This window comes from Schistocerca americana, chromosome 6 (assembly GCF_021461395.2).
Source record: "Schistocerca americana isolate TAMUIC-IGC-003095 chromosome 6, iqSchAmer2.1, whole genome shotgun sequence".
Classification (NCBI taxonomy): Eukaryota; Metazoa; Arthropoda; class Insecta; order Orthoptera; family Acrididae; genus Schistocerca; species Schistocerca americana.
Genome location: NC_060124.1, coordinates 256397922 through 256418134, shown reverse-complemented (window position 1 = coordinate 256418134; position 20213 = coordinate 256397922).

Here is a 20213-nt window from a genome sequence, read left to right as displayed (position 1 = left end):
ACATTGAATGGCATGGTCCTCCGGTCCTACTGAGACGATCATTAACTCGAAATGCCTGTTTTCGAATACTTGGAGAACATTTTCTGTCATTTGCAAAGGACATTTTACGGATGACAATGCACCATGTCGCTGGGCCACTGTTGTTCACGACTTCTGAGGAGTATTCTCGACCGTTCCAGATGGCACGGCATAGAGTGATATTTACAAAGAATGAAGAAAACATTTGACTTGTAGTACTACTATGAGCTATTTTATTTATTATTAATATAATGTTTTCCAACTGTACTTAGTGTGTGATTGATAGTTAAATTATGCAGGTTTCTTACAAAAATGTTTTTGGATAGTTCTGGTCATTTAAGTAGTCATTCCAGTTTGCACATTTGTGGGAATAATTTTCAGATTCTTTCACTGAATTCACCCTCTTTCCTTTCTTGGCCCGTGAAATTGTAGCCGCTAAATGTCACACATTTATGTTAATTAACGTTATTTTAATAATACTTGCAAACGGTGTTTCATATCTTAATCAGCCAGAACTACTTGACAGAGCATATCAGTGGTAGTGTAGTGGGATTCTCGGTGCAATTTTTATATCAAATTGATATACAAATTAATTAAATTTATCAGTTAATCACATACGTACAGAAAACAGAGCAAATGTGCTACGACTGTAGAATATGTGGTTGGAGGTGACTGCCGGCCGCTGTAGCTGAGCGGTTCTAGGCGCTTCAGTCCGGAACCGCGCTGCTGCTACGGTCGCAGGTTCGAATCTTTCCTCGGGCATGGATACGAGGAATGTCCTTAGGTTAGTTAGGTTTAAGTAATTCTAAGTCTACGGGTCTGATGACCTTAGATCTTAAGTCCCATAGTACTCAGAACCATTTTAACCATTATTTGGAGGTGATTGCATTCGTGCACAGTGCTATACTATGCCACCCGACCAGAAAAATAGTGCATTTACGCTAGGTGTTGATAGCTGTACTACATTTACAAGCAATTTTAGAATATAGAATGGAAAGTGATGTCGTGATGGCATGGATAGAAGTGCACAAAAACGATAAATTACGGAAAATACGTATGAATTGAGGGAAAATACACCGAAATGAGGGGAAATTGAGGGAGTACTTGCATGTCTTTTGGTTGGTGCAGATCAATTCTTGTACATGGCAACGACTATACGACAGCAGGAGGAATAGGAAAAAATGTTGAGATGGAAGGAGGAGGAACTGCAGAAATAGTCTTTTATTTTTCGTCGAGGCAGCATTCTACTGTATGCCTGTTGAGGTAATAGTGACACGCGTGAGTTGACGTCTGTCTGATGTTTTCCTGGGAAAAAGGGAACCATGTGCCACTAAACGCAACTCCATATGCATTAAAGGGTGACAGAGAATAGATTAATTGATCGTTTGAGATGGGGTGTTAACGAGGTAGGATTTAATGATAGATTGATGATGCATTCTAGAGAGGAACATGTTGCTGCAGGTCATTTGACCATTTTTTTCCGTTGCTCTGTCGGGATGCATCAGTTGTGTGACGTAGCCTGCGTTCGATTTGCATGCAGTTGCGTGTTGTTTGTGTAACTTAGAGCACCGTCTACTTGCAACCGTTAACAGCGAACCTGTCCGTCATTACAGGACTTCCTTCATGTTTCAGCACATTTCTCTAGACGAAGATTTATGCGACGTACTCCATCCCCCTGCTGCATCTTGGGCGTAAAATCCAGTCTTCAGTTCCATAACAGGTGTTTGTGAAGTACTGCAATCCCTGTGAATACATTTGCTTGACAGACGTACAGTTTACAGAGTTAGTGGCGGAATGACGTGTAATTTCACATGGCAAAAAATGCTGCTATGCGTTTGTCCCTTTGTTTGTAAGAGGCATTCTCCACTACTTTTTATAGGACTGATGCGAGCATAGTGTAATTTCTGAACTGTCATCAGACGTGGATAGTGGGGAGCGATACACCTCTGGAAAGCTATATTGTACGTGTATCACGAGGAATTGATGTTTTAAGGAAGTAGTTTTTCATATTACAGTTTATCGCCATAGTTCTTCGTAGAGAATCCTGGAAGGAGAATGTATCTGATGCGCTGGAAACATATTTCTTACTTTGTAGGGAGAACATTGTGCTCATGTGGGAGCGATCTAGAAGCTTGTGAAACAATAAACTGGTAGCCAAGATGGCAGGAAGTCTTTTTATTCCATGATTACCGGTTTCGGCGAAACGAAAGCCGCCATCATCGGATCTTAGGACACATACAGGTTACAACAGCAAGGCAAACAATGGTGATATTAAAACTTGCCTATAACGCGCAGGCCTTACAAAATTATCGTAAGTAGCACATAGGCGTCCAAGAGAGATGAAATTATAAATGTTAAGTGTCTCCATCACACACAAGTGCAAGCTAGGTACTACCGCAACTCCGGCTCTGTTGTTACACTACAGGCTGCGTCCCAAGATGGAGCTACCAGAAGAGGCGCCAATGAATGACTCAGCTTGAGTGATAACAGGCTCTGCGTGTGTGGTAGGAGTTGCGGTAGCACCTGGCTTGTGCTTGTAGATGTTGGAGACACTTAAACATTTATAATGACATCTCTCTTGGACGCCTATCTGCTACTTACGATAATTTTGTAAGGCCTGCGTGTTATAGGCAACTATTAATATCACCATTGTTTGCCTTGATGTTGTAACCTGTATGTGACCTAAGATCCGATGATAGCGGCTTTAGTTTCGCCGAAACTGGTAATCTTGGATTCAAAAGAATTCCTGCGATCTTGGCTACCTGTTTGTTGTTTCATATACTTCTTACATTGGGATAGCAACAGTGTTGCATTCCATACGACTAATAGGTCGTAAACTGCAACGATCTGACTTTATAGTGTGTTTTAAGTGCAGAACATTCTAGCATTAGGAGTGCACGTGTCTATGTACTCTCTTACCAGTACTTTCTTCGTAATGACCCCAGGCACTAGAACAATACCTTAGAATTAATAGCGCAGTTGATTTACATAAAAAGCATCAAAATCCGTCCGTCTGGAGCTCTATCATGCATGAAAACTACCCGTTTCTTGTTCATAACCGTCTGTTATATCATCACAACAGTTTCATACAGGGTGTTTCAAAAATGACCGGTATATTTGAAACGGCAATAAAAAGTAAACGAGCAGCGATAGAAATACATCGTTTGTTGCAATATGCTTGGGACAACAGTACATTTTCAGGTGGACAAACTCTCGAAACTACAGTAGTTACAATTTTCAACAACAGATGGCGCTGCAAGTGATGTGAAAGGTATAGAAGACAACGCAGTCTGCGGGTGCGCCATTCTGTACGTTGTCTTTCTGCTGTAAGCGTGTGCTGTTCACAACGTGCAAGTGTGCTGTAGACAACATGGTTTATTCCTTAGAACAGAGGATTTTTCTGGTGTTGGAATTCCACCGCCTAGAACACAGTGTTGTTGCAACAAGACGAAGTTTTCAACGGAGGTTTAATGTAACCAAAGGACCGAAAAGCGATACAATAAAGGATCTGTTTGAAAAATTTCAACGGACTGGGAACGTGACGGATGAACGTGCTGGAAAGGTAGGGCGACCGCGTATGGCAACCACAGAGGGCAACGCGCAGCTAGTGCAGCAGGTGATCCAACAGCGGCCTCGGGTTTCCGTTCGCCGTGTTGCAGCTTCGGTCCAAATGACGCCAACGTCCACGTATCGTCTCATGCGCCAGAGTTTACACCTCTATCCATACAAAATTCAAACGCGGCAACCCCTCAGCGCCGCTACCATTGCTGCACGAGAGACATTCGCTAACGATATAGTGCACAGGATTGATGGCGGCGATACGCATGTGGGCAGCATTTGGTTTACTGACGAAGCTTATTTTTACCTGGACGGTTTCGTCAATAAACAGAACTGGCGCATATGGGGAACCGAAAAGCTCCATGTTGCAGTCCCATCGTCCCTGCATCCTCAAAAATTTCTGGTCTGGGCCGCCATTTCTTCCAAAGGAATCATTGGCCCATTTTTCAGATCCGAAACGATTACTGCATCACGCTATCTGGACATTCTTCGTGAATTTGTGGCGGTACAAACTGCCTTAGACGACACTGCGAACACCTCGTGGTTTATGCAAGATGGTGCCCGGCCACATCGCACGGCCGACGTCTTTAATTTCCTGAATGAATATTTCGATGATCGTGTGATTGATTTGGGCTATCCGAAACATACAGGAGGCGGCGTGGATTGGCCTCCCTATTCGCCAGACATGAACCCCTGTGACTTCCTTCTGTGGGGACACTTGAAGGACCAGGTGTACCGCCAGAATCCAGAAACAATTGAACAGCTGAAGCAGTACATCTCATCTGCATGTGAAGCCATTCCGCCAGACACGTTGTCAAAGGTTTCGGGTAATTTCATTCAGAGACTACGCCATATTATTGCTACGCATGGTGGATATGTGGAGAATATCGTGCTATATTTCCCAGACCGCAGCGCCATCTGTTGTTGAAAATTGTAACTACTGTAATTTCGAAAGTTTGTCTGCCTGAAAATGTACTGTTGTCCCAAGCATATTGCAACAAACGGTGTATTTCTATCGCTGCTAGTTTAGTTTTTATTGCCGTTTCAAATATACCGGTCATTTTTGAAACACCCTGTATGTACTAAACACCGATAAGGGGTGCTAACCTCCTCGATATTCGCGCATGTGGAGAAATCTTGTGCTCCTGGATGGGTGCGGGAAGCTGTTACAGCATCAACTTGCACTGTTCCTCCACGGAACATGGAATGTAGCGGTCTACCTCTGGTCAGCTGCAGGGAGCGTTAGTTAAAGACAACGCAAGGAGATCTTTCGGTCTCTAACTTTATCCTAAGAATGCGAGAATAACCTGTGACTTCCATCCACATAGAGAAAGAGCGTAAGTTACGTATTATGATCGATGTGCTAGAGATGGGTAGGTCGCTGTCTGGTATACTTTGGTGTATATTTTCGAGAGTTAACAATGAATGAACGTACTGCACAGTCTTATACTTACAATTGCAATGGTACTCGCAAAGTAGTGTAGGGGCTGTTTAGCGATGATGCAGAAATTGGTAAGCATGCTGCCGCGCCTTTGAAATTACGATGTTTATTATTACAGCGCATCGACGGTGTCTCTTCCATCCCAAAAGTCCATTGGTACACTGTTGATTTCCACATAATGATTGACTGACATCTCTTGTTTGAGATGTAGAAAGAGTCTTGGCGGAGGAGGCAACACCATCCAGGAATGACTAACACTGAAACAGTGATAGCCTGCATGGCAGCAATATGAGGAATCAATGAAACTGAATACAGCGCCATCAGCTACCCCGTCACTGTGAAAGACGAGTTTAAATGTAGAGGTCGTCATTCACCTTCAGACAGCAGTTTGGAAACGCTCCGTAGTGCCTCAAAACTCTTCCACTTTCTTTATGTTTTGACTGTCTTTTATTTAAATCACCCAGTGTGTGAGGGTGTTGTGGGATCAGCAGCACCAACATGATTTGACCCATGCGATGTCTAGTTTTGAAGGGCATTCAATGAGCCCAACACGTTAATGTCAGGTTAGAATCTGACAGTCGTGGAAGCAGTGGCGGAAACAAATGTATGGCAGTGTACGAAGCGTGTTACAGCAGAAAAAGCGGTGTATCAAACCACGAAATAGGGACCCTCTCCTGTGACTGATAACCTGTGGTAGAAGGTTCTCGTACAGTATGTGCGATGAAAATTTACACCGGTCTGTGCAAGCGACGTCGATCACTTGCCACCTGCTCGAATGGATAAATACCTGTATATTTAACAGGATAGCCGCATATTGTTGATGCTGGCGCATAAACGGTATTCGTTTTCGGTATATCAGAAGAGAGAGATGTCGTAAAAATTTATCGGACAGATGAAGTTAGCAGAGCTTTTACAGTTCGTAATTTTTCTTTGTTGGATGGTACAGAATAACCATGAACGGATGTTTGGGTGAGATGTGAGTGGACCCTGAGGGACACGGATCTGCTTCACACAGCAGTACCTAAATGAAGTAGAGCCTTTCTAATATTCCCAGCAAGAAACACCACCGTAACTGTTTGTACTGTCTTTTATACTACGTCGTGTTGGAGGAGCAGGCTTCATTTGGCGCTGACCGTAAACATCGTAAACTGGTGGAGGAGCAATGACAACATGTTCCCATGTACACCGAGTGGTCAAAACACGATCCTATAGCATTAACTCAGCTCACTCTGTTTCTGCACAGGTTACATAATGTGGTAGACTTTGCTCTTTCCGACATCTGGGTAAAATTGATCGCGCTATCAACTGCAGTGTGTATTACAGCACATCGCCCATATCAGTGGTATCTTTCACATCCCGACCGTCCACTGTGTACACCGTTGATTGCTGCACGATGATTTACTGACACCACCCCATTGAGATGGAACATGCGATTAAATGTAGAGTTCATCACCTTAATACAGTTGTTGGTAAGCGTTCCTCATTGCTACATACTCGTTCTATTTCCATATGCTGTGATGCCCTACATATGTTTTTTAATTTTGTTTTTTATTTTTTTCACCAATAAAATAACACTACCTCTTTATTTGTACTACCTCACGTGTGCTGTGAACAGCACCTTCTGGCGATGGTCAACAGCGAAATGGAGCACTGAGACATCCGCTACTATCGATGGGAAGATGAGATTAAATATACAGGTAATCACCTCTGAATAACTGTTGGAAGCGTTCTACAATACCGCAAACTTTTCCAGTTTTAATATGTTGCGATGTCTTCCACATTTTTGTCAATGAGAAATACACGTCTCTATTTTGTTTCTACCAGCCTGTGTTGTGGTAACTGTATAGTTGACGAAAGTCTGCAGGCTTTCGTGGCCGTTGTCACTGAAGTTTAAATCTTCTGGGTTATTAGGCCACGTCATGTTTATTCTAAATGTTCGACGTTTCGACCCCTCTGCTGGGATCTTCCTCAGGATCTTTTGGTGTGCAGGCCGAAGAAGTAAGACGTGTTGAGAGTTCTACGGAAATCGAAACCTACGAAAGCATCGTTGAAACCAAATCGGATAAGGGCAATGCTAGTGTCGTTTAGAACGCTGTGGATTATCACAGGAAGGTGGAAGAACTACTAGCTGTTCCTGTGTATCCCAAGTTAAAAATCGATCCGACTAACAGAATCGTTCGGAAAGTGAAAAACCTGATATCACAGTCCAAACTGGACAGTTCTATTACAAAGAATCTATCACCTCGAATACCTGTCTCACCCAGAATATACGGACCAACGAAAATACATAAAGAATCGGTTCCTTTGAGGCCTATAGTCAGTGGGATTAACTGGCCGACTTAAAGCACGTCATTTATCTGGCAAACTGAGACATCTAGTTGGTAAAACAAATACTTTTATAGAAGATTCGAAACAGTTTTTAGAAATTATAGGCACACTGAGGATATCTGCAGATGACAGTCTCGTTATCTTCGATGTGACATCGTTATTTACTAACGTCCCAGTATCAGATACAAAGGAGATCATATGAGAGAATGTTGATCCAGATGTTTGTGACTTAATTGAATTATGACTTCGTTCGAGGTATTTTAAACACAATGGTGAATTCTATGAACAGGCTGACGGCATTGCTAAGCGCTCACCCATTTCGCCAGTAGCAGCTGACGTTTTTATGGAACTTTTTGAGCAACAAGCGTTAAGTAGTGCTTCTTTGAAGCCATCTTGCTGGCTCCGCTATGTGGACAATACATGTGTTATATGGCCACACGGCGAAGAAAAACTTCATGGGTTCCAAAATTTCTTAAATGGAATTCACCCCAAAATCAAGTTCACCTTGGAGGATGAGAGTGAGGTCGGTTTCCGTTCCTAGATGTGTTGGTATACAGAAGGTCTGATAACACTAGGTCACAGTGTGTACAGAAAGCCGACTAACACAAACAGGTATTTAGATGCCACGTCGCACCACAACCCAGCTCAGAAGCAAGCAGTACTCAAAACTCTGTCTTCACGTGCCTTCCGTATCAGCGATGACGACAACTTGGAATCGGAGTTGAATTTTTCAAAGGGGACATTTAGGCAAATGGGTATGATAGTTATTCATTTGACAGGGCTTTTAGGCGGAATATTTATATCGCTAAGAAGAATGACGAAGAACCGCCATCTCACTCCGTCAGGTTACCGTTCGTTTCTGGCGTCACTGACCGCATAAGCAGAATTTTAAAGAAAAATGGTGTTCAGACACCTTTCTTTAGTCAAAACAAAATAAAAGACTTTTTTCCAACAGAAAACGGATGCACCTGATTACCTCCACAATGCAGGCACCTATCAAGTGTCATGTGGCTGCGGCGAAGTGTATATAGGCGAAACGGGAAGAACTGTTAAAGAGCGCATTAAGGAACACGAACGGCACATGCTGGTAAAACTAAGTGCTAAATCGGCAGTAGCGGAACATCACGAGAACTGTGGCTCTGACATCGATTTTAATAACGTACCTGTACTGGCTAAAGAAACAGTCATCTACAGAAGAAAGGTCCGAGAAGCGGTTGAAATTTCTAAGAATGCATCTAATTTCAATAGATAGGACGGCTATAGGCTTCCGGCATCGTGGCTTCCCGCCATCAAGGAAGTAAATACGCGGCCGCGGTATGTGAGCGGCATAAACAACGCGCTGCAAGACCTCGGCGGACAATAATATTTTGGGTAAACATTCCCCCTCTCTTGCTCTGTCCGTTTCGAATCTAGCCACTGATGACGACTAACCAATAGTGGTAGCATGCATTTCAACCAATAACCCTTCTGCAGCGTAAGTGTGGAATACTGCCTTTCTATCCAATGACGATGGACCGCCAATGGTATCCACAGGAGATGAGCTACCAACGCCCCTTCTACATCAGAGCCGGAATATTAGCCTATGACTATGGCCCAACAATGGTAGCCATATGAATTTTAACCAATACTATCACTTCTCCAGCACGAACGCCCGAAAACTACCCCTTTATAAGCGGATGCGACACTCGTCCCTGACAGTGTTCTAGCAGTAGTGGACACCAAAAGATCTTGAGAAAGATACCAGCAGAGGGGTCGAAACGTCGAACATTTTAGAAGGAACATGACGCGGCCTAGTAAGATTTTAACTTAAAAAAAAAGTGTCAAATCTAATGAAACTTAACTGCTAAGGTCATCAGTCCCTAAGCTTACACACTACATAACCTAAATTATCCTAAGGACAAACACACACACACACACTCATGCCCTAGGGAGGACTCGAACCTCCGCTGGGACCAGCTGCATAATCATGACTGCAGCACCAGAGACCGCTCGGCTAATCCTGCGCGGCTTTTAACTTCAGTGTATAGTTTATGCCATGTGATCTTCAGTTTTCTGTGTGAGCCGAAATAACGAAACGTGTTGATGTCGGTTTAGCGGTAGCTGTCACGGATCTATATGTCATGGTAGAAAAAAAAAGTTCCTGGCAGGGTACACTGACTGGGTGTGTTACAACTGAAAAGAAAAAATAATGTATTAAACTGCTTATGAGGAACCCTCTAGTGTGATTGACAGTCTGTTGGGTATGGTCATCCTACAGTACAGGTGATGAAATTTTACACCAGGTTGTAGAGGTGACTTCGATCACGTACCACCTGCTCCAATGAACAAATAGCTGTATATTTAATAGGCTCGCCACATATGGTTGGGTGATAGACATGAGTGCACCCTGAGAGACACAGATCTCCTTCGGACTACCTGTATGTGGTTTGGATATGTGTCGCAAAGCAGTAGCAAAATCTTCGTCCTTTCTCCATGCCATGTATGATGCGTAGTCTTCCTGATTTTTCCAACAAGAAACACCACTGTAACTGCTCGTACTGTCTCCTCTACTACCTCGTGTTGCAGGGGAAAGCTTCGTTTGGCGCTGGCCTTACACACTGTATACGGTTGGCGGAGCTATGACATGTTCCCACTTCCAGCGAGTGGTCAAAACGCGCTCCTGTCCCACACGATGCAGAAAGTCTTAGATAAGCGCTCTCCGAATTCCGTACGGGTCAGACTTAAATTGGGACGATCACATCGACTAAGCTGCGGGGCAGAGGCTTAGGAGCAGTTACAAGATGAAGACGGACTGTCTAAAAACATTGCTGGAGTTCTTGGTGTATAGGATTCTTAGCAGATAGGTTCTACAAAGAGGTGACTCATTTCGAGATACGAGAGTGGCACAAATATAATTCACCAGTAGCTGTAATACACTACTGCCCATCAAAATTGCTAAACCAAGAAGAAATGCAGATGATAAACGGGTACTAATTGGACAAATATATTATACTAGAACGGACATGTGATTACATTTTCACGCAGTTTGGGTGCATAGATCTTCAGAAATCAGTACCCAGAACAACCACCTCTAGCCGTAATAACGGGCGTTGATACGCCTAGGCATTGAGTCAAACAGAGCTTGGAGGGCGTGTACAGGTACAGCTGCCCATGCAGCTTCAACACGATACCACAGTTCATCAAGAGCAGTGACTGTCGTATTGTGACGAGCCAGTTTCTCGGCCACCACTGACCAGACGTTTCCTACTGGTGAGGGATCTGGAGAATGTGCTGGCCACGGCACCAGTCGAACATTTTCTGTATCCGGAAAGGCCCATACAGGACCTGAAACATTCGGTCGTGCATTATCCTGCTGAAATGTAGGGTTTCGCAGGGATCGAATGAAGGGTAGAGCCACGGGTCTTAACACATCTGAAATGTAACGTCCACTGTTCAGAGTGCTGTCAATGCGAACAAGAGGTGACCGAGACGTGTAACCAATGGCAACCCATACCATCACGCCGGGTGATACGCCAGTATGGCGATGACGAACGCACGCTTCCAATGTGCGTTCACCGCGATGTTGCCAAACACAGATGCGACCATCATGATGCTGTAAACAGAACCTGGATTCATCCGATAAAATGACGTTTTGCCATTCGTGCACCCAGGTTCGTCGTTGAGTACACCATTGCAGGCGCTCCTGTCTGTGATGCAGCGTCAAGGATAACCGCAGCCATGGTCTCAGAGCTGATAGTCCATGCTGCTGCAAACGTCGTCGAACTGTTAGTGCATATGGTTGTTGTCTTGCAAACGTCCCCATATGTTGACTCAGGGATCGAGACGTGGCTGCACGATTCGTTACAGCCAGGCGAATAAGATGCCTGTAATCTCGACTGCTAAAGAGACGAGGCCATTGGGATCCAGCACGGCGTTCCTTATTACCATCCTGAACCCACCGATTCCATATTCTGCTAATAGTCATTGGATCTCGACCAACGCGAGCAGTAACGTAGCGACACGATAAACCGCAATCGCGATAGGCTACAATCCGTCCTTTATCAAAGTCGGAAACGTGATGGTACGCATTTCTCCTCCTTACACGAGGCATGACAACAACGTTTCACCAGGCAACGCCGGTCAACTGCTGTTTTTGTATGAGAAATCGGTCGGAAACTTTCTTTATGCCAGCACGTTGTAGGAGTCGCCACCGGTGCCAACCTTGCGTGAGTCCTCTGAAAAACTAATCATTTGCGTATCACAGCATCTTCTTCCTGTCAGTTAAATTTCGCGTCTGTAGCACGTCATCTTCGTGGTGTAGCAATTTTAATGGCCAGTAGTGTAATTAAAATCCGCCTCTACAGGATCCAGCGCAAATATATTGTAGAATGGGTAGACTTAATTCCAAACTGCAGACAGCATTTCCAACAGCTTTTCTGACTGAAAACACTACCAGCGACCCATGTGTGCCCCTGTAGACTCAAGACCACTTTTTATGTTCTGTAATGGTAACATAGGAGATATGATCGTGTTTTGAATAGTGCGGTCCTTAAGTTAAATGTATGTTCTGGGCTATAGAATCCCTCTGTGGTCAGCTTTTATTGCTAACGTGAGCTGCGTAAGATAGAAATACCCAAAGTTCAGACTGTCATAAGGCTGCAGTAAGTGATACAGCGAAATTCAAGGCACCACCATTATAATTAGCATTTGAGCGTGCTTCCAATGGTCTAGCTGTTTCGTGCAGCAGTTAAGATCTAGAAACTACAGAGTTAAATATATTTTAGTTTCACTGTCTGGGGCAGTGATGACTGCACAGAATGACCTCACAGTATCGAAGTCGCTAAAGAGCGAGCGACATACACTTACTGTTTTTCACTCGTAGGCGACCGGTCAGTATGATATACATACCAATGTGACTAGTTTGTGCTGCGCGTGAGCTGCAGAGTTTTGGGGGGTTAGTTATTTTACCAGTCGTGTTAAGTTTCTAACACAAAGATAATTTCAGTGAACTTAGAATAAATTCTGATGCGGTAAAGACTTTGAATTGCTATGTTGAGCTGCGGTTGTTTAGTTGTTTCACGGTTCGGAGTTTAGCTGGAACCAGTGCCCCCCCCCCCCCCCCATCCTTTAAAGAAGCGATCTCCGATGCATAAACAGCTTCAAACTCCGGGATTACTTCAAAAACGAGTTAATGAGTTAAATATTTGACGTTAAACATGTAAGGGAGAATAAGCTGCCGTACAGAGATATTATTTTAGTAGTACCTTCAGTGGTATGTGTGGTTACGGTCAGCAAAATATGTTGCGAATACAGTTAGTATAACTGAAGTAGCAAATTGAAGTGTAATACCTGATGCTGCAGTTTTACCGCATGACAGTGAAAATGTAGTAACTCACAAACTTTTTTCTTTCGTTAATTTGTGGCAGTGACAGCGCCAAAATGTATCATAAACGTTTGAAATTATGTCTAAAGTTTGTTGCAAGTCACGAAGTTCTCATTCTCAAAAAACAATTGAATATAATATGGCTATATGCAAGCGATGACTTACTCTTTATCAAGACATATACACAGTTTCCAGCTGTAATAATTTCCGTATTGTGTTGAATATTTAACGAAAGAGTATATCTCTTAATGAGCAGACGACAGTGACAGCACTTTAAATTCTTTAATGTGGTCAATAACGATGTGAAATACTGAAAATCAAATTTTTGTAGTCCCTGGATGCCGTTGGAAAGGCAGCCTACAAACTGACTTCGTGGATCATGAACCCGTGGTAGTAGTTTAGTAATATAGATCCCAGTCAAGAAGGACATTTTAAAGACATACATTTTATGATGCAGCTGATAAGAGAGACAGCCGTTATGTTTAGGCAGCTTACAGCCAGAGACTGTTGTTGAACGATACGATTCTTTTAATAAAACAGTGTCTGATTCTTCAGTTACATGTTCTAGTATAATTCACGACATTAATATCGCGTTCCTAACGTAGCTGAGCGTAATACATCTGCTGCTGATTTATTTGGTGATTTTGACATACTGCAGCTGGGTGTGGTGCACCATAGACATTTCACGAGCATCTGAAAGCTAAACACAAACGCGGCGCCAATGGATAAATTAGTGCGGCCTCAAGCTAAAACAAAATAAGGCTCACCAAAGACACGCCCCTCAGCATAAATTTATGTGGGGTGGGGAAGCTTTATTTCGTATATATACATATATATATATATATATATATATATATATATATATATATATATATATATATATATATATATATATGTGGTTCTGAGAACGTGTCGTAGCCCAGAAATAAATTTGGCAGGAAGTCAAATGACAGTTTGGCTGGCTCTGAGCACTATGGGACTTAACATCTATGGTCATCAGTCCCCTAGAACTTAGAACTACTTAAACCTAACTAACCTAAGGACAGCACACAACACCCAGCCATCACGAGGCAGAGAAAATCCCTGACCCCGCCGGGAATCAAACCCGCGAACCCGGGCGTAGGAAGCGAGAACGCTACCGCACGACCACGAGATGCGTGCAAATGACAGTTTCAACTCATTGTTTTCCAAGGGGGAGAACTTCGATACTTAAAAGATGATATACATACGTCAGTAACACATACAAAGCACATGGTATTGTATTATTATTATCATCAATATAGACGATATATCCCTGATTTAACAGTGGGTTTTACATCTCCATATGGTTAAAACTAATGTATGCAGGGAATTAGGAAAAGAAGCTTCAACTAAGTCACAGGATATACTTTCTTAAATATACCTCTACGCATATATTGAAAGAGAAAATTGAATATTACAAATAGAAAAAAAGAACGGAAGTATTGAGCAAATCCTGTTCCTTATTAACAAAAGTGACAAAGATAGTTGATAAAAGGGAAATGAACTTTAAAAGCATTTATTCAACTTTCATCCTATCACTAACATTTTCTATGGTTACGTATCTCTACATCTGAATATGTTAAAGGATTCAATGCATTATTTTCCTGTCCCGTGTTGTTTTAAATTGACTAACACAATTAACATTTAATCTAATGTGGTATAAAGTCTGTAGTCTTCATATTGTTTTAGTCTTTGAAATTTCACACTGTCTTCCCTGTCTTCTGGCGCAGAAAATGATATGAACACACCTTTTCTTTTCGAGACATCGGTCTTCTGACTGGTTTGATGCGGCCCGCCACAAATTCCTTTTCTATGCCGAAGTTTTCATCTCAGAGTAGCACTTCCAACCCATATCCTCATTTATTTGCTGGATGCATTGAACACGCTGTGTTTCCCTACAGTTTTCACCCTCTGCAGCTCCCTCTAGTCCTATCATCCGCTCCCTTCTTTTCAGTATTTTCCTCATATTCCCTTCCTCTACGATTACGTGGAGAACCTCATTTCCCACTTTACCAGTCCGCTTAATTTTCAACATTCTTCCGTAGCATCACATCTTAAATTCTTCCATTCCCACCTCTTCCGGTTTTCCCAAAGTCCATGTATCGCTGACATAGTTCTGGGCTCCAAGCGTACAACCTCAGAAATTTCTCTTTCAAATTGAGACCTCTGTTTGAACCTAGTAGAGTGCCCCTTTTGTTACTATTAATCTGCTTTTCACGTCCGCCATGATCCGTCTGTCACTGGTTATTTTACTGCCTGACTAACTTAATCTATTTCGAGATCACCAACTATGATGTTAAGCTTCTTGCTGTTCTCGTTTTTGCTACTTCTCATTACTTTCATTTTTCTTTGGTTTACTCTCAACCCATACTCTGTATTCATTACATAGTTCATTCTATTCAGCACACCGTGAAATTCTTTTTCTGTTTCACTAAGGATACCAATGTCACCAGCGAATGTTTACAGTGACATCCTTTCACCTTGATACTCATTTTACTACGGTTTGAAGCTCCTCTTTATGTTCCTCCGTGTTTGCGATTTAAGAACTGGGTTGTTCAGAAATTCAGCCTTAGCAAACACAATTAGTTTATTTTTATATTTACTCAGACATGTTTCGACACCTGTGTGTCATCTTCCGTGGATCAAATTTTTATTTCTTAAAATTCTTTAAAATTACGTCTATTTTTGGAAATAGAAATTTGCCCGACAGACGGTGACACATAGGTGTCGAAACATGTCTGGGTAAATATAAAAATAAACTAATTGTGTTTGCATAAAGCTGATTTTCAAAACTACCCAGTCTTTCACCTTGATTTTTAAATCCATTCTGTAACCTTTCCCCTATTTTCGTCATTGCTTCTTCGACGCATAGATAGAACACTACGGGCGAAAGACTGTTTCACTGTCTTACACCTTTTTTAAACAGTGACCTTCGTTTTTGGCCTTCCACACTCGTGTGTTCCGTCATGGTTCTTGTTTATATTGTATACTACCCGTCTCTTTCTATGGTTTACTCCTATTTTTTCCAAGATTTCGAACACCTTGACAGATTCGCAATTTTCTGTTCCTATCGTCTGTGTGTTATTCTTTCCAGCAACTTGAATCATGAGCTCTTAAGGTGATAGTGCGATTTTCAGTTACAGCCTTCGGAGTTGTGTGGTTGATGTCTTTCCGAATGACTGATGGTATGTCGACAGTCTCATACATTCCACATACCAAATGTGAATAAGCGTTTTGCTGCCGTTTTCCCCAATGATTTTAGAAATTCCGATAGTATGTTATCAATCCCTTATGCCTTATTTGGTTTTAAGTCTTCCAACCCCCTTAAATTCCAATTTGTATGTTGGATTCCTATCTACTCCTGTTTCTTCTTCTCTCACGTCATCATGTAAGTGCTCAACTCGAATGGGCCTTCAATGTACAATTTCTACCAGTCTGCTCACCTCGGATTTTAAAAGTAGAATTCCCATTCTTCCGTTAATGCTACCACCTTTGCCCTTAATTTCACGGAAGGTTGTTTTGTCTTTTCTATATGCTGAGTCAGTCCTTCTCACAATCATTTCTTCACATTTTTCATGTTGCCACTTTGCTTTAGCTTCTTTGCACATCCTATTTCATTTCTAAGCGACTTTTATTTCTGCATTCCTGAATTCCCCTGACCATTTTTGTACTTCGTTCTTTCGTCAATGAATTGGAATATTTCTTCTGTTAACCACCGTTTCTTCGCAGTTACCTTTTTTGTACCTATGTTTATCTTTCCAACTTCTGTGATTGCCCTTTTTATAGATGTCTGTTCCTCTTCAACTGAACTGCCTATTGAGCTACCAATTATGGCAGTCTCTATAGCCTCAGAGAACTTGAAGCGTGTCTCTTCATTCGTCACTACTTCCGCATCCCACTTCTTTGCGGATTGATCCTTTCTGACTACTCTGTTAAACTTCAGCCTACTCTTCTTCATTATCAAACTGTGAGCTAAGTCTATATACGTCCCTGGGAACGCTCTACAACTCAATACCTGATTTAGCAATCTCTGTCTGACCGTGACGTAATGTATCTGATATCTTCCTGTAGCTCTCAGCCTTTACCAACATAATTGCTTCTCTAGTCATTTTTCAACAGAGTATTCACCCTTCAGCGTTCTTCTACTACGTCTCCTACAATGGTATCCCAGTCGCCGATGACTAATAGATTTTCATTTCCCTTTACGTACTGTATTGCCCTTTTAGTATCCCCACATACCTTTTCTATTTCTTCAACTTCTGCCTGCAACATCAGAATTTATAACTGGGTTATTATTGTCGTTATTGGTTTGCTGTCGATTGTGATGAGAATAACCCTATTACTGAAATGTTCGCAGTATCTGTGTCTGCGCTACCTACTTATTCATAACGTATCCTGCTCCCGTTAAACTACTTTCTAGTGAAACTTCCTGGCAGATTAAAACTGTGTGCCAGACAGAGACTCAAACTCGGGACCTTTGCCTTTCGCGGGCAAGTGCTCTACCAACTGAGCTACCCAAGCATGACCCACGACCTGTCCTCATAGCTTTAATTCCGCCAGTACCTCGTCTCCTACCTTCCCAACTTTGCAGAAGCTCTCCTCCATACTTTGCAGAACTAGCACTCTTGGAAGAAAGGATATTGCGGAGATATGGCTTAGCCACAGTCTGGGGGATGTTTCCAGAATGGGATTTTCACTTTTCAGCGGAATGTGCGCTGATATGAAACTTCCTGGCACATTAAAACTGTGTGCCGGACCGAGACTCGTACTCGGGACCTTTGCCTTTCGCGGGAAAGTGCTCTACCAACTGAGCTACCAAGCACGACTCACGACCCCTCCTGACAACATTAACACTGGCGAGATTAAATTTACGAAGTAAGTAAGTATTTTTTTATCCGTAACCATTCTTCACGCAAAAATGAAAACATGAATTTTCTTGAATTACAGCGCCAACTATCAAGAATCAAAACAAATGTTTAAGACAAGATGTTCGTAGTTTATGTAGAATCTGATAGCGCATTTGAAATTTTAAAGTTGCCTACCGCCCCACACCCAGGGGGCTGGGGTGGCGGGCTAATTTTAGCACCAGCAGATGATCCTCACGAAAATAATTAACTTTAGATTCTACACATTTTTTCGTGTGAAACTTATTTTTCGAGTTATTCCGGTTTGTCAACATAAAATTTACACCCTGTAGATATATTGGCTCTGAGCACTATGGGACTTAACATCTGAGGCCATCAGTCCCCTAGAACCTAGAACTACTTAAACCTAACTAACCTAAGGACATCACACACATCCATGCCCGAGGCAGAATTCGAACCTGCGACCGTAGTGGTCACGCGGTTCCATACTGAAGCGCCTAGAACCGCTCAGCCACTTCGGCCGGCCTGTATATATATATATATATATATATATATATATATATATATATATATATATATATATATATATATATATATAACACAATATTTGAAGATAAAGCCAATGTCGTCAGATGTTCTCCAGAGTATTGTGTAAAAATTTGAAGTAAATCGGTCAAGAACTTTTCAAATTTTTGATAATAACTTTTTCCCTTTATACAAACATCAAAAAAAGTTTTGCATCACCCCGGTTCTCAGAGCTCGGGAAGATAGACGTTGACTCTGGATAGTGTACCGCAGACACGGTCCCTTTGACTGTTCAGAGATGTCACTAAACCCGCCCAGAGTTGTAAAGAACCATGCATGAGCAACGTCTGTTAGACAGAGGGGGTCCGACAGCCGATCAGTTCCAATCTATCCACCGGGAAGGAGGTACACGACTCCCGTTGTCTGTAGTTCAAACTTGCCTAGACGGTCAATACCGCGGTTCCATTGCGTCCGCATTGTTACTTTATGCCAGGGAAGTGTCCAGGCGTCTCGGAGTGAACCAAACCGATGTTGTTCGAACATGGAGGAGATACAGAGAGACAGGAACTGTCGATGATATGCCTCGCTCAGGCCACCCAAAGGCTACTATTGCAGTGGATGACCGCTACCTGCAGAGTATGGCTCGGAGGAACCCTGACAGCAAAGCCACCATGTTCAATAAAGCTTTTCGTGCAGCAACAAGACATCGTGTTACGACTCAAACTGTGCGCGGTAGGCTGCATGATGTGCAACTTCACTCCCGACGTCCATGGCGAGGTCCACCATTCCAAACACACCATGCAGCGCGGTACAGATGGACCCAACAACATGCCGAATGGACCGCTCAGAAGTGGCATCACATTCTTTTCACCGATGAGTGTCGCATATGCCTTTAACCAGACAATGTCGGAGACGTGTCTGGAGGCAACGCGGTCAGGCTGAATGCCTTAAACCCACAGTCCAGTGAATGCAGCAAGGTGGAGGTTCCCTGATGTTTTGGGGTGGCATTATCTGGGACCGCTGTACGCCGCTGATGGTCATGGAAGGCGCCGTAACGGCTGTACGATACGTGAATGCCATCCCCCGACCGATAGTGCTACCATATCGGCAGCATATTGGCGACGCAGTCATCGTCATGGATAACAATTCGCACCCCCATCTTCTGAATGACTTCCTTCAGTATAGTGACATCCCTCGACTAGAGTGGCCAGCATGTTCTCCAGACATGAACCTTATCAAGCATGCCCGGGATAGATTGAAAAGTGCTGTTTATGGATGACGTGACCCACCAACCACTCTGAGGGATCCACGCCTTATCGCCGTTGAGGAGTGGGACAATCTGGACCAATAGTTTCTTGATGAACTTTTCGATAGTATGCCACGATCAATACGGGCATGCATCAATGCAAGAGGACGTGGTGCTGAGTATTAGAGGCACCGGTGTGCACAGCAATCTTGACCACCACCTCTGAAGGTTTCGCTGTATGGTGGTACAACATGCAATGTGTGGTTTTCATGAGCAATAAAAAGGGCAGAAATGATGTTTATTTTGATCTCTATTCAAATTTTCTGTACAGGTTCCGGAACTCTCGGAGCCGACGTGATGTAAAACTTTTCTTGATGTGTGCATTTTGTTTAAAAAATTGATTTATAAAGACTCGTTCGTATTCGAATGGAACGTTGTGTCAAAATGTCAACGCAATAGGTGAAAAATTTTCTACGATTTACCATTGTGTAGAACAAGTATTTATATATTTGTTTATGTAGTTAGATAATTATAAATTTCACTTCCTGATCGGAGGTCTCACGCTTCTTGCGGCACCTACAGAAGCGTCGGAAAGACTCCGGTCGGAAAGCCCAGAGGTCTCGCCAAATAAGACTTAGCGCAGCTAGAATTTTATGTGGGAAGATTGCTTGTATTGTTAAAATTTGTCATCACAGCCTGAAAACCGAACAAAGCAAACTATACACGGATTTCTAAAGTTATAGTATTTCTCGCCAACACGAGATCTAAGATTTCGTACAATTGTAGACAATCGTAAAGCAGCGTGTGACAGTTCTCTAATGAAGTAAAAACCTGACACCGGTTTTCCCC